Here is a 14,726-nt window from a genome sequence, read left to right as displayed (position 1 = left end):
AAAATGAGATCCACACAAGAGATAGCATGGCTAGTTAATGATATGCGAAATTTCTTCAAGGTAGTTCAGTTAAACACAAAGTAATAAAATATAGCAAATACTCTTAGCAAGGTTCCCTCACAACCCTCTCACTCTCTTTCACCTTTTACAGTATATATACTCCCCCCCTTCTCTGTCGTATCCACATACAGTTAACAAACCTTCTCCCAATGGTCTCATTGCCATTCGTAGGTTCCCCACTAACCTACACCTGAACGTTCAGTCCCTACTTGACGGATATTCGCCCAGGGTACTAATTCCAGGACAGGGAGCAGAAGCATAAACAGACATATATGCTCCCCCCACATTTCATTTCAGGAATACTGTCAATACAGTTGAGTAAATGTTGAAAGAATGATACAATATTCTGTTTACATGACATGATCAAATAAAACTATTCCCCCTTGCTCTTATTCCAGCGATTGCCTTTAATATAGGGGAGACTATGAGCTGGTTTTAAAAGAAAGTGTGAGCAGTTTGCTTAATGTTAAGTAAATGACCCAGCCATTAGGAATTCTAAACAGATCTTTATATATTCCCACCAACCAAGCAGCCACGGGGGATTTAGGATAAAAATGAATAAGCTTACAGTATTGATTAAAGATAATTGACATTCGCATATTATGCAATATTATAATGCAAGACAAAGCAGTTCATTATTCACAGCAGCCAGATCCCATTTCATCAGTGGGTATCATTTAGGGTGGAAAAAAAAGAAATCTTTCCAAGGGAATCGTTCCAGTGCTGCTGTATACCGTCAGTGATTAGTAATGCAACTCTATAGTGATTCTGGCTTTCCTTTTAAATTCATTAGTTCTAGACCATGGATTCAGGTAACTTTCACTGAAACACCAGAAACAAACCAGAGGAGAGTTAGAAGAGAAAATTGCTCATCTAATTAAAATGCATATTAACACTCGACTTGAAGATCTGGTTATTTTCAAGAGGTTTTTCTTTTTGCTCTGTTCATTTGTATTTGTGAAATAAAAAAAAAACCTATCAAGCTATTCTCTTCCAAAAGGTTCCTGTGTAGTGTTCTAATAAGCAATGGCCTTGAATAAATGCCAACTTTCATAAGAGGCAAGAAGCCAACAGTTTAAGATGGTACTGTATATACTAACAGCAAAACAAAGGAAAAGTTGTCCTCACCACTAAATGTTAAATGATTAGGTTGGGGAGCAATGAGGCTGTGACAATTGCACTATATCCAGTTTACACATGTAACCCTAAATACATTCTTATAGGACATATATGACTTTTATACATTATAAACGATGCCTCTGCAAAGAACTAAAAAAAAAAAAGAGAGATAAACAAATATTTTCAGTATAGGTTTAGCTGAAAGGTTTGGAGTCAGAAAATGGAGCTAGCAAGATAACTGATTTTCACAATGTAAGGAGTCGATACACTTGTAATTGTCAACAGTTCTTTAAGTAGCATGGGAGAGACAGTTCATTGCTAATTCCTGAGCATCTCTGTATGGTATAAACCAGTGGTTTCACTTTATAATCACTCTTTACTGCAGAGGAGATTGAGGGGGGGGGGGGGGGGTAATCAGTCCAGTCTCCACAGAAGTGTCTGTCTGTTCTGCTTGAGTGGTAGTGATTGATTACAAGTTCTGTTGGCTTCCTTTACTTGCTCCTGTTGTTACTGTGAAGCAGAACCTTTCCCTTTTGCTGTGGCTTGGTTCTAAAATTTAATCTTTTAACATAGTAAGGAGTACAGCTGTTTACACATTAATTCATATGTTCCTTTAATCACAAATAATCTATGTTAATATATTTTAGAGGGTGTCTATAGTAGCAGTGGGATAATAGTCTCTGGGAAGGGACTGTGGCATTGCAGGTATAGTGGGGAGAGATGGTGCCTATAGTAACAGTGGGATAATAGTCTCTGGGAAGGGAGTGTGGCTGTGGGATAGCAGGTATAGTAGGGAGAGATGGTGCCTATAGTAACAGTGGGATAATAGTCTCTGGGAAGGGACTGTGACTGTGGGATAGCAGGTATAGTAGGGAGAGATGGTGCCTATAGTAACAGTGGGATAATAATCTCTGGGAAGGGACTGTGACTGTGGGATAGCAGGTATAGTAGGGAGAGATGGTGCCTATTGTAACAGTGGGATAATAGTCTCTGGGAAGGGAGTGTAACTGTGGGATCGCAGGTATAGTAGGGAAGGATTGTGCCTATAGTAGCAGTGGGCTAATAGTCTCTGGGAAGGGAGTGTGACTGTGGGATAGCAGGTATAGTAGGGAGAGATGGTGCCTATAGTAGCAGTGGGATAATAGTCTCTGGGAAGGGAGTGTGGGATAGCAGATACAGTAGGGAGAGATTGTGTCTATAGTAACAGTGGGATAATAGTCTCTAGGAAGGGAGTGTGACTGTGGGATAGCAGGTATAGCAGGGAGAGATGGTGCCTATAGTAACAGTGGGCTTATAATCTCTGGGAAGGGTCTGTGGTTGTGGGATAGCAGGTATAGTAGGAGAGATGGTGTCTATAGTAGAAGTGGAATAATAGTCTCTGGGAAGGGACTGCGGGATAGCAGGTATAGTAGGGAGAGATGGTGTCTATAGTAGAAGTGGAATAATAGTCCCTGGGAAGGGACTGCGGGATAGCAGGTATAGCAGGGATAGATGATGCCTATAGTAACAGTGGGATAATAGTCTCTGGGAAGGGACTGTGACTGTGGGATAGCAGGTATAGTAGGGATAGATGATGCCTATAGTAACAGTGGGATAATAGTCTCTGGGAAGGGACTCATGCTGTGGGATAGCAGGTATGGTAGGGAGAGATGGTGCCTATAGTAGCAGTGGGATAATAGTCTCTGGGAAGGGACTGTGACTGTGGGATAGCAGGTATAGTAGGGATAGATGATGCCTATAGTAACAGTGGGATAATAGTCTCTGGGAAGGGACTTATGCTGTGGGATACCAGGTATAGTAGGGAGAGATGGTGCCTATAGTAGCAGTGGGATAATAGTCTCTGGGAAGGGAGTGTGACTGTGGGATAGCAGGTATAGTAGGGAGAGATGGTGCCTATGGTAACAGTGGGATAATAGTCTTTGGGAAGGGAGTGTGACTGTGGGATAGCAGGTATAGTAAGGAGAGATGATGCCTACAGTAGCAGTGGGATAATAGTCTCTAGGAAGGGAGTGTGACTGTGGGATAACAGGTATAGTAGCGAGAGATGATGCCTATAGTAGCAGTGGGATAATAGTCTCTAGGAAGGGAGTGTGACTGTGGGATAGCAGGTATAGTAGGGAGAGATGTTACCTATAGTAGCAGTGAGATAATAGTCTCTGGGAAGGGTCTGTGGTTGTGGGATAGCAGGTATAGTAGGAGAGATAGTGTCTATAGTAGAAGTGGAATAATAGTCCCTGGGAAGGGACTGCGGGATAGCAGGTATAGTAGGGAGAGATGGTGTCTATAGTAGAAGTGGAATAATAGTCCCTGGGAAGGGACTGCGGGATAGCAGGTATAGCAGGGATAGATGATGCCTATAGTAACAGTGGGATAATAGTCTCTGGGAAGGGACTGTGACTGTGGGATAGCAGGTATAGTAGGGATAGATGATGCCTATAGTAACAGTGGGATAATAGTCTCTGGGAAGGAACTCATGCTGTGGGATAGCAGGTATGGTAGGGAGAGATGGTGCCTATAATAGCAGTGAGGATAATAGTCTCTGGGAAGGGAGTGTGGGATAGCAGATACAGTAGGGAGAGATTGTGTCTATAGTAACAGTGGGATAATAGTCTCTGGGAAGGGAGTGTGGCTGTGGGATAGCAGGTATAGTAGGGAGAGATGGTGTCTATAGTAACAGTAGGGATTATAGTCTCTGGGAAGGGTCTGTGGTTGTGGGATAGCAGGTATAGTAGGGAGAGATGGTGTCTATAGTAGAAGTGGAATAATAGTCCCTGGGAAGGGACTGGGGGATAGCAGGTATAGTAGGGAGAGATGGTGCCTATAGTAACAGTGGATAATAGTCTCTGGGAAGGGAGTGTGACTGTGGGATAGCAGGTATAGTAGGGAGAGATGGTGTCTATAGTAGAAGTGGAATAATAGTCCCTGGGAAGGGACTGGGGGATAGCAGGTATAGTAGGGAGAGATGGTGCCTATAGTAACAGTGGATAATAGTCTCTGGGAAGGGAGTGTGACTGTGGGATAGCAGGTATAGTAGGGAGAGATGGTGTCTATAGTAACAGTGGGATAATAGTCTCTGGGAAGGGACTGTGACTGGGGGATAGTAGGTATAGTAGGGAGAGATGGTGCCTATAGTAACAGTGGGATAATAGTCTCTGGGAAGGGACTGTGGCTGTGGGATGGCAGGTATAGTAGGGAGAGATGGTGCCTATAGTAACAGTGGGATAATAGTCTCTGGGAAGGGACTGTGGGATAGCAGGTATCGTAGGAAGGGATGGCACTTATAGTAACAGTAAATGTAATAGGAACTGGGAATGGACAGTGGAATAACAGGCATACTAGGGCATGATGGAGAGCAACTCTTTATATTGTTGTTTCCCAGCCTTTAGTGTTTCACTTTCTGAAGCACTACACCCAGCACCTGCCAGCAGTTAAAGGCTAATGGGGCTTCCGAGGGTTGTAGTTGGACCACAGCTGAAGGGCAAAGCAGTTGGATAAGCTTTTATTAAATATCTGTTCTCTGCAAAGTCTGTTTTCCCCAGCGTGCCAATATCACCAAGGACAATGTTGGTGGTTTTTAGCAGGTTAAGCAACAGCGCTACACATAACACCTAACTTTCTCAGAGTGGGGATGTTAAGTGATCTATATAGGGTCAGCAGCCTAGGGCCTATCCTTTTCCTCCCCTACATGACACTGAGGAAAAGAATCTACGAGAAAAAAAAATGCCATCCCTGAAACCTGTCCTTTAACATCTTCTCTGAGAAGCATTGTATCCATTTACAGTTTAAATCAGAGAGGCAGCACTTTTGCCCTTTAAAAAAAAACATATTTTTTGCATCGCTGTTGACAAAAGATAGGGAGAAACAGAGTCCAGGTATTGAAGTGCAAGGAATTGGCAGAAAGGTCAGTGCTTTCAGATCTTGATGCCATTTGTCCCTTCCGTACCCTGTGCAGACTCATACTACCTTTCTGTAACAAAAGATGCCATTTCCCATTCCACAGCAGAAAAGCATTTTCAAAGGAAAATGTTATGTTTTTGTTATGTTTTGAGACAAAGTAACAGTTTCTCTTTATTTTTGTGCACAATTGTCTGCATTCAGAGTTTTTAATCTAATTACACAATGGTGTTTACTGTACGCGGCTGCATTCGCTGTATTTGGTATTGATCTATCTATCTTAGATGTTAACCTTTTTTTGACTATGGCTTTTATAGTATTGTGTGCATGAATTTATTGTTTGGTGTTGTATGACAGATATACAAATGCCAGGGTTACACCATTTATTGCTTTGTACAATACAAGTAATAGATTTATTTTCAGGATGCTAGAATAAACCATGGCCTGCAGTGCAGGTGATGGGCTTTTTTGCCTTTCCACCCTATCCACACTGTGTCCCAAAGCAATGGACAGGGGCCCACCCTGTAATGATATATTCTAAGTCAGCACAACACTCTAAGGAAAACAAGTTTAGACCAGAGAATGCAGCAATGTTTCAAGCTGTTCCCCAGCTCTTTCTCAAGCTTGTTTTGCATGATGTTCGGTGCATCTAAAAAGGGCAATAACTCAAGGGATGAAAACATAATTATGCCTCTTTATACATAGTTACATATAGTTAAATTGGGTTGAAAAAAGACAAAGTCCATCAAGTTCAACCCCTCCAAATGAAGACCCAGCATCCATACATACACCCCTCTCTACTTTTAATTAAATTCTATATACCCATATCTCCAGGCCCGGATTTGTGGAAAGGCCACCTAGGCCCGGGCCTAGGGCGGCAGGATTTTAGGGGGCGGCATGCTGCCCAACCACATCCTTATTGGTTCAAAAACACTGGGGATGCACTGGAGATACAATAATTTTTTTAATTTCCCATGCGCCAATCCCCATTGCACAAATAAAGGGGGGGGGACAGGGGTGACGAATGGCAGTGGGCCTAGGGGCACCCAGTATGTAAATCCGGCCCTGCATATCTCACCTTCCCATGTTTCTTTAGCGATATCCAAAAGTCCCCGGAGATGTCTGCCGTATAACAACTCAAATGGAGAATATCCTGTAGAGCATTGGACCTACTAAGTCCATGGCTATTTTTTTAAAATGGACCTCAATAATGGGAAGTGGCACAAGGGGACTATGGAAATGTGGCATAGGGGCAGAGATTTAGCACTCTGGACAGGATTCCCAGTACTTTTTAATTTCCTCTACTACCTTGGGCCAGTAACACCTTTGAAATACTCGTTCAGCCATTTTCTCACTACCCAGATGGCCCCCCCATCACAGCCTTTTTTAGAAATACGATACAACAGATCTTCTTTAAGTGCAAAATAAGGAAAACAAACACCATCATTAGGCTCAGTAGGCTTACCATCATACTTGCTGTGGTTTATACACGTTGAGGCAGAGTATAGCTTGTCCTATAAATAGGCTTACCATCAATCATTATAACATTTTCCCAAGCCCTAACAAGGGTGGAGTCTTTTAGCTGTTCAGAACCAAAGTTTTCTCTATGGGGTCTAAATAAGGGAACTCCAAAGGAAGCTCTAGGGCAGTGCTGTCCAATTTCTATGGTACCGAGGGCCGGAATTTTTCTGGTCTACATGGTAGAGGGCTGATAATGGAAGCCAGTGTTAGCCACTCCCTATTTTTAGACCACACCCACTATAAACCACACCCATGTTACCATAAGACTATGTCCACATTAAAAAAACCAAATGGTTGGTGCTCACTGCAGGGCTGAAACTAGGGGTAGGCTGAGTAGGCGGCTGTCTAGGGCGACCATTATTAAGGGGATTTTTTTTTCAGTAATGATGATGACTCAGTTGGGTGGAATCCACCAACCTCACCTTCTCCATCTCATCTCTTCTGTGTTGTGTGCGGGTGCAGTGCGACGTGTGTACATGTGTCAACGATGTCAATGATGTTACTGATGCGGTTGGGTGACAGAGAGAGGCAGAGAGCTGGGGGGCTGCTTGGTGTGGATCACGCTCACTGCTCTCAGCCTTGCACAGTTGCACTGAACTGAAGACATTCTTTCTATTACTGTGAAAGTGTGAAGCTTCCTGCTAGCACAGTCAGGTACAGATTTGGGGCCATATATTTGCTGTTGCTGCTGGGCTGGGCGCAGGTACATAAATACTTGGGGGCAATATGATGTCATCAGATTTATTTTTGGCTGCTGCTGACACAGGTAAAGATTGGGGGCAATATGATGACTGCTGGGCTTGCTGTCACATGTACAGGAGGGCTATATGATGGATGGCTGCTAAGCTTGCTGGCACAGGTACGGGGGGGGCTGTATTATGGATGGCTGCTGGGCTTGCTGGTACAGGTACAAGGGGCAGTAATATAAATTTCATTCATTAATGTGTTGTACACTTTCTTGCTTTCTTTCTTTAAAAACCATCATGGTAAGGAGGGAAATGGTAATGCAGGACATGGGGGCACTGATTGAAGCTCTTGCCTAGGGTGCCAAAATACCTTGGCACGGCCCTGACAGGGATGTCACTCATATGTGAAAAAAGTTACGTCATAAGACAAACCCTCAAATCCATAAGCCTCTTCCTTCCCGGTGTAGAATACAGTACCCCCTGCATATGATTAAACACCTTATGGGCCCCTAACAATTTTTAAATGCTAACAAACCCCCAGAACAAATACCAGGCTTATTTTCCATAGATTACAGTCAGAGTATGGCACACACAGGGAGCATAGGGAAGGCAGAGCATGGAACACACAAGAAGCATAGGGAATGTAGAACAGAGTAGGAGACAGGGAAACCTATCAGGACCACTCTAATATGTACTACATACAGTGACACAGTGCTGGTGTCCCAAAAGCATTTTGAATAAGGTGTGAACAGGTGAACAATGTGGGCAGTTTCAGTCTGGGACTCAGGTGTGAACAGTACAGGGCTTTAGGGGTGTGAAGAATAGAGGTGTCAGAAGTGTAAACAATGCAGGGGGGGGGGAATTACATGTGTGGACAATACAGGGAATTACAGTGTGACTTTGAGGTTTAAACAATGCAGGGGCCAGTTAATCTCTGTAGTGATAACTTTTAAAGTTTACACATGGTAAGCAGACAACAGGCAGACTTTCATGTAGAGGACCACACAAAGGGGGGCCACAGGCCACCAGTTGGACAGCCCTGCTCTAGGGGGTCTTGACTCCCACTACACTGACTAGGCCCTGGATTTTCCTCAGTATCTGTCCCCGAATCTCATGCCAACACAGAGAAGGGGAATACCAAGGGCTTCATGATCAAGTCACTGCAAGTATTACGCTCAAGACTTTAGACAGATCATCAACCATGGCAGTAGCCTGTGTTGGCCTTTCCCATAGTTGCCATAACTGAGGGAAATCTCTCCCTATTATTGCATCATACAAGAGCTTAGGTACAACCCCAGCAGGATAGGTTACAGCCCCCACGGGAGTCTGGAAGTGCATTGTTACTAAGGGATACTCACTGGAGTTCCCAGATATACATAACACAGTAACATTTCCTTCCTGACCACTCACACCAGAAGTGACCAGATCGGTTTTCACTAGGGTAACTGAATTCCAGAAAACAATAACGCCTTTATTTGTTTACCATCAAGATACATATATCATACATTTTGGTTTCTCTTTAGTTAGCTCAGACTGAGAAGTGGTAGCAGTACATGCAAACAATGACGGTCTTCTGTCCCTGGGGGGAAAAAAAAAATCACACTGCATAGGCTCATCAACAACTGGGTAATTTGCAGCAATATGCCCCACATTTTAAAAGCAAAAACATTTAATAGCACCCAGGTTCAGTCTTTTAACGGTTACCTAACCCCTAAGCTTGGTCTGAGTTACCTCAGATCCTGTACCCATACCCCATTCTTTCTGCAACAGTCCATTCCTCCCAACACCCCTCTCCCATAAGACTTACTTGGGGTCACAGGAGTCCGGGTCTTTGCTGTTGGGTTGTGTAGCAACGACCTTGGATCTACCATATCCTCAGCTGTTAGGTATCTCTCAAGGATTTCTGCCACCTGGGATGCAAACTTTATATCGGCATGGCTCACCCACTTTAGGGCCCTCAGGAACCGGTCCACAATGACTCTCTCCACCACCTCTGAAGCTGAAAGAATCTCTGGCTGTAGCCATTTTTTTTTACTAGCTGAAGAGGTCATGCATTTGGGAGTGGAGTGACTTGGCCGAAGTGAAGATCCAGTTCTGGACTCTGCATTCATAATGACGTGGAAACACACGCGTACCAGTATTTAGTCTTTCAGGTTATGACAGTTCAGTGCCTCCTCCAGGGAGAGATCAAAATAGGCCTTTGTGAGGAATGGTGCCACTCACTGCTCCTTTGGCCAGGACTCTCTCTCAGCAGTGCATTCAAAAGTATTCAAGAATGCCTCCAAATCATCCTGCGGTGTCATTTTCTGTAAGAATGAGGTTGCTAGGGAAAATGGCCAAACCACTGGGAGTTCTGGAAATTAGCTCACCCACAAGCTGCTGTTGAACATCCAATGCATCTTTCAAGGCAGCAACCTGGGCATTTGTAGCTAATCTTTCCGCTTGCATTTGCAGTTGCTGTAAAGCATTTGTTTCTCTCTGGGCAATAACCACTTGTTGAAGGGCTGCATTTGTCTCTCTCTGGGCAGCATACACTTGCTGGAGAGCCACAGTGGCATCTAGCAACTGCTTCATGATTGCCTCCATGTGTACAACAATGTGTTATAAGACTTAGTCAAGAAATGTTGTACTGGTCCTTTAAGACTCTGTGCTTTGAGTTTTTCTGTGCCAGAGCATCATCCACCATATGTGAGATTCAAGTTAGCCGGGATCAGTAGTACAGCACTGTTTTAGCGCATAAATGTGAGTCAAAGGCCATCTTGAACAGTTGCAGCTTGGCTGGCTTTTATTGCAGCACAATTCTTTCAACACAGAAATATCAGTCCCGGTTAAACACCGACGTTGGTGTATACAAAAACAAAAATGTCCAGCACTTACAGCATTAGCAGTATTTAGTCCCAAGGTCGTCTGTTGGACTTACTCCACAGTCTCTTAGGAGGGTTATTTTCAAGTCCTTCCTCCAGTCACTTGGTGATATTTCAATTTGGTGTAGCTCAGTATGGAAGCACTCAGTCTGTTTCCCAGCTCCTCACACACACTGGGAAAAGCTGTTTAAATTAGCCCACCTGAGTGCAGAAAAACCTGGGCTGGCTACATGGCCCGTAACCAATTTATCAGAAACCTGGGACAAACATAAACTGCTTCCAGGACTTTTCCAGGTATTCTGTCAGCGCCATCCTGTTACAACATATATTTTTATATATATATATATATATATATATATATATATATATATATATATATATATATATATATATATATATATATATAATAAACTTAGACATGGTGCACACGGACAATCAGAAAACAATGCCTGTGTGCTGGTTAAAGACAACAATAGTATTAATCAAAAAGAAAACGGCACCAAACAGGTCTTTATATGAAATAAACTAAAAGGTTTTATTTGATCAACGTTTCGGCTCCAGCTGTTGAGCCGAAACGTTGATCAAATAAAACCTTTTTGTTTATTTCATATAAAGACCTGTTTGGTGCCGTTTTCTTTTTGATTTTATATATATATATATATAAGATATATATATATATATATAGATATATATATATATATATATATATATATATATATATATATATATATATATATATATATATATATATATATATATATATATACTTCACTTCAATACTGCACTGCTTTTAAATGGACTCATTGTCCTGTACCTGTTAGAAGCTGTAAAGCTGGCCATAGACATGCAGATTTTACCCTTGTATCCAATGAACTATTGTACATCGCAATATTCTGACCTGCCATTAACCATTCAGATGTGACAGATATCATCAGTAAAATTGATTATTGCGCTATTCTAAAAAAATTTTGCAATGTATTTATTTTGTTTTTATTCCAAGATATTATGGGATACATGTACTGTTAATATGAATGAATTTTGTTACAACAGCGCCACCTGCTGGTCAGTTTCCAACCAGTCTGACCACCAAGTAGTCAAGGAAGTTGAAAGAAAGAGGCTGCTCTGAAATTATTCTGCTTAGGAGAGATATGAGAAAGGTTTCTCCTTTTTCCCTAAGCAGAAGAACATCAGAGCAGCCTCTTTCTTTCTCCTGACAATTTTCTTGACTACTTGGTGGTCAGACTTGTGGGAAACTGACCAGCAGGCGGTGCTGTTGTAACAAAATTGATTCATATTAAGAGTACATGTATCCCTTAATGTCTTGGAATCAAAAGAAAATAAATAATGAATGTAAATTACAAAAGTGCTTAGTATAGCACCCTCATCAATTTTATATTCACTTATTTTAAAGATTTACTTATCCTTTAAGCAACCATAGAGTTTACCATTATCTATTTTTATTGTGGCAGCTAACACAAGAAAATATCTTACAACCATCTGTTAAAATTGGGAAGAATAATGCATATTCTAATAGCTTTTAGGTTAAAGTAAAGTAAATATTTTATACTGATTTACACCAGGACCAGAAGTATAACATTTTTGATATATCTTGCAAGGTACCATCATGGCTGCACCCACATGTTAGGGGTCATTTCCCTTACAGAGCACAGTGTATACAAATTTTTGCACCCATATTTAGTAACAGGAACAAAGTGTTAAAAAAATTGTGTATTTGTTTATTTGTATTGAGTTTATTTTTTGTTTTATAGAAGAGAACATTACATCTAAAGCAAGCTCCAATTTGCTCGAATTGGAAAAACAACCTTTTTCTGACTCCACAATGAGGACATGGCTGTAGATTATAAAGACATTATCTTAACCATTGCACTATGACTCACGTATTAAAATATGCACAACTACTATATATACAATATAACACTGTAGGGATAAAAGAAATCATGTCAGCTTCCATTGATCTGAGCCAGCCTTTATATAGATTGGTGCAAACGCAGCTCCATATAAGTTATTAATAATTGCCCATTTCCATCAGAAAATGTTCCATTGATTTTTGTGATTTTCTGGTGATGTAGTTTCATTGATTTCTCTGATTTTCTGCTGAGGTATAAGAAGCAATCACTGCTTTAAAACGGCTCTAGAAAAAACAACTCGCTGTATATGCACTAACACTCCTGTATAAGACAAATTTAACAAGTCATCTACACTAACAAAACACAACTGTATCCTCAACTGTATCCTGTATCTCAGTACTGCACTCATTTACAACACAAAACTGGTGCAAAACATCATAGCCTGGGCTCTGATGAAGTGACGCTCAGTCACAAACCCCCCCCCCCCGGAATTTGAAGACAGAAGAAAATGGAATTGGATTGCTCCATGGTGCTCACTGGTATAACCCCAGGCTGGCGCAGTTTTCTGCTGATAGGAGCACCGGCCCAGGGTTTCAGGTAAGTCAATACAATCACTTGGAGGTGCCTAACATTTGGCACCCCCAAGTACACCAAGCCTTTCCTTCTCCTTAAAGACAAATCAATGTAAACAAGGCACCAGAGCCAGATGGAATACATCCCCGGGTTCTAAGAGAGCTTGGTTCAGTTTTAGACTGGCCCCTATTTCTGATTTTCTCAGATTCTCTTTTATCTGGTATAGTACCTATGGATTGGAGGAAAACTGATGTCATTCCAATATTTAAAATTACGGATTACGAACTCAGCCTGGCAATTACAGGCCAGTAAGTTTGACATCTGTGGTGGGCAAATTATTTGAAGGCTTGTTAAGGGATCACATTCAAAATAAAGCATGGCTTTATGAAGGATAGTGTTACGTAAGGTAACCCAAAGCCAGCTCAAACCCCCAAGTTCCCGGCCTCAGCTCATGCTTTCACATATAACAACCGCCTTTTGCTTTGGGAGGAGCCTTCTGCTATTCGATGCACCAGGTCTTAAAGTGAAAGGACCAGGGAGAGAGTTCTGGGTAAGCAAGAGAACCAAATGTCAACAGGAAGAACAGGGAACTAGGAGTGTGATTGTGGAACAGGTCGGGTCAATACCAATTGGGCAGAGCGGTACCAAATCAGGAGGCAAGAGAGTAGTTGAGGTCACAGGCCATGTCAAACACACCACTAGCGCAGAACAGAATTATGACCCAAGAGGGTAGTCAAAAAACAGGCAAGAGACACTGCAGGAGCTCACCACTAGACTGCCAGGTATTCTCGAATTTTGGTCATGTCAGACAAATTTGCTTTTTATGATGAGGTAAGTAAGATGCTGGACAGTGGGGGGGGGGGCAGTAGATGTGATCTATTTGGATTTTGCCAAAGCATTTAATACCATGCCCCACAAATGACTGCTTTCTAAACTAAGGTCTGTTGGTCTTAATGAAGTTGTTTGCACATGGATAGGAAACTGGCTACAGGACCGGGTACAGAGGGTGGTTGTTAATGGTACATTCTCTACTTGGATTAAGGATGTTAGTGGGGTCCCTCAGGTCTCGTTATTGGGTCCACTTTTGTTTAACTTGTTCATTGACTTGGGGGAGGGTATTGTAAGTAATGTATCAGTGTTTGGTGACACAAAACTATGCAGCCCAATTAATTCCATCCAGGATGTGGCATCCTTGCAACAGGATTTTAACAAACTGGCAATCTGGGCAACTAAGTGGCAAATGAGATTCAATGTTGATAAATGTAAAGTCATGCACCTGGGATGTAAAAATATCCAAGCCACTTATACCCTTAATGGGACTGCACTAGGCAAATTCATAAAGGGAAAAGGACCTTGGAGTCCTTGTAGATGATAAACTTGGCTTTAGCAAGCAATGCCAGTCAGCAGCATCAAGGGCAAATAAGGTCTTGAACTGTATTAAAAGGGAAAATCTTAGCTATGAGGAAAGACTGGCCAAATTGGGGATGTTCAAGCTGGAGAAGAGGAGCTTAAGGGGCAGTGCCGGGCCATGCTGGGCAGGCCCGGCAGTCGCAGCGCCTATTTAGTGCGCACTCCCGCGTGCATGCGCGAATTTGCGCTCCCGGGCGCATGGGTGAATTTGCGCTCGTGTGCGCGAATTTGAGCATGCGCAGAAGCGCACAAAGCGCGAAAAATACATAGAGTCGTCCAGGGTAGGGAACCGGACTTGGGGTAGGCGACAGAGGAGGTACGTGCCTGGCACCCTCCCAGCTTTGCGCCCTAGGCACGTGCCTACTCTGCCTACCCCTAGTTCCGGCCCTGTTAAGGGGTGATATGATAACTATGTATAAATATATAAGGGGATCATATAATAATCTCTCTAATTCTTTATTTACCAGTAGGTCTTTCCAGCTGACACAAGATTACTCATTGCAATTAGAAAAAAAGAGGTTCTGCCTAAATATTCGGAAGGGGTTTTTTTTTACAGTAAGAGCTGTGAAGATGTGGAATTCTCTCCCTGAATCAGTTGTACAGGCTGATACATTAGATAACTTTAAGAAGGGGTTGGATGGCTTTTTAGCAAGTGAGGGAATACAGGATTATGGGAAATAGCTCATAGTACAAGTTGGTCCAGGGACTAGTCCGATTGTCATTTTGGAGTC

This window comes from Xenopus laevis, chromosome 3S (genome assembly GCF_017654675.1).
Source record: "Xenopus laevis strain J_2021 chromosome 3S, Xenopus_laevis_v10.1, whole genome shotgun sequence".
Lineage (NCBI taxonomy): Eukaryota > Metazoa > Chordata > Amphibia > Anura > Pipidae > Xenopus > Xenopus laevis.
The sequence above is the reverse complement of the archived record's forward strand: the minus strand, read 5'-3'. Positions refer to the sequence as shown.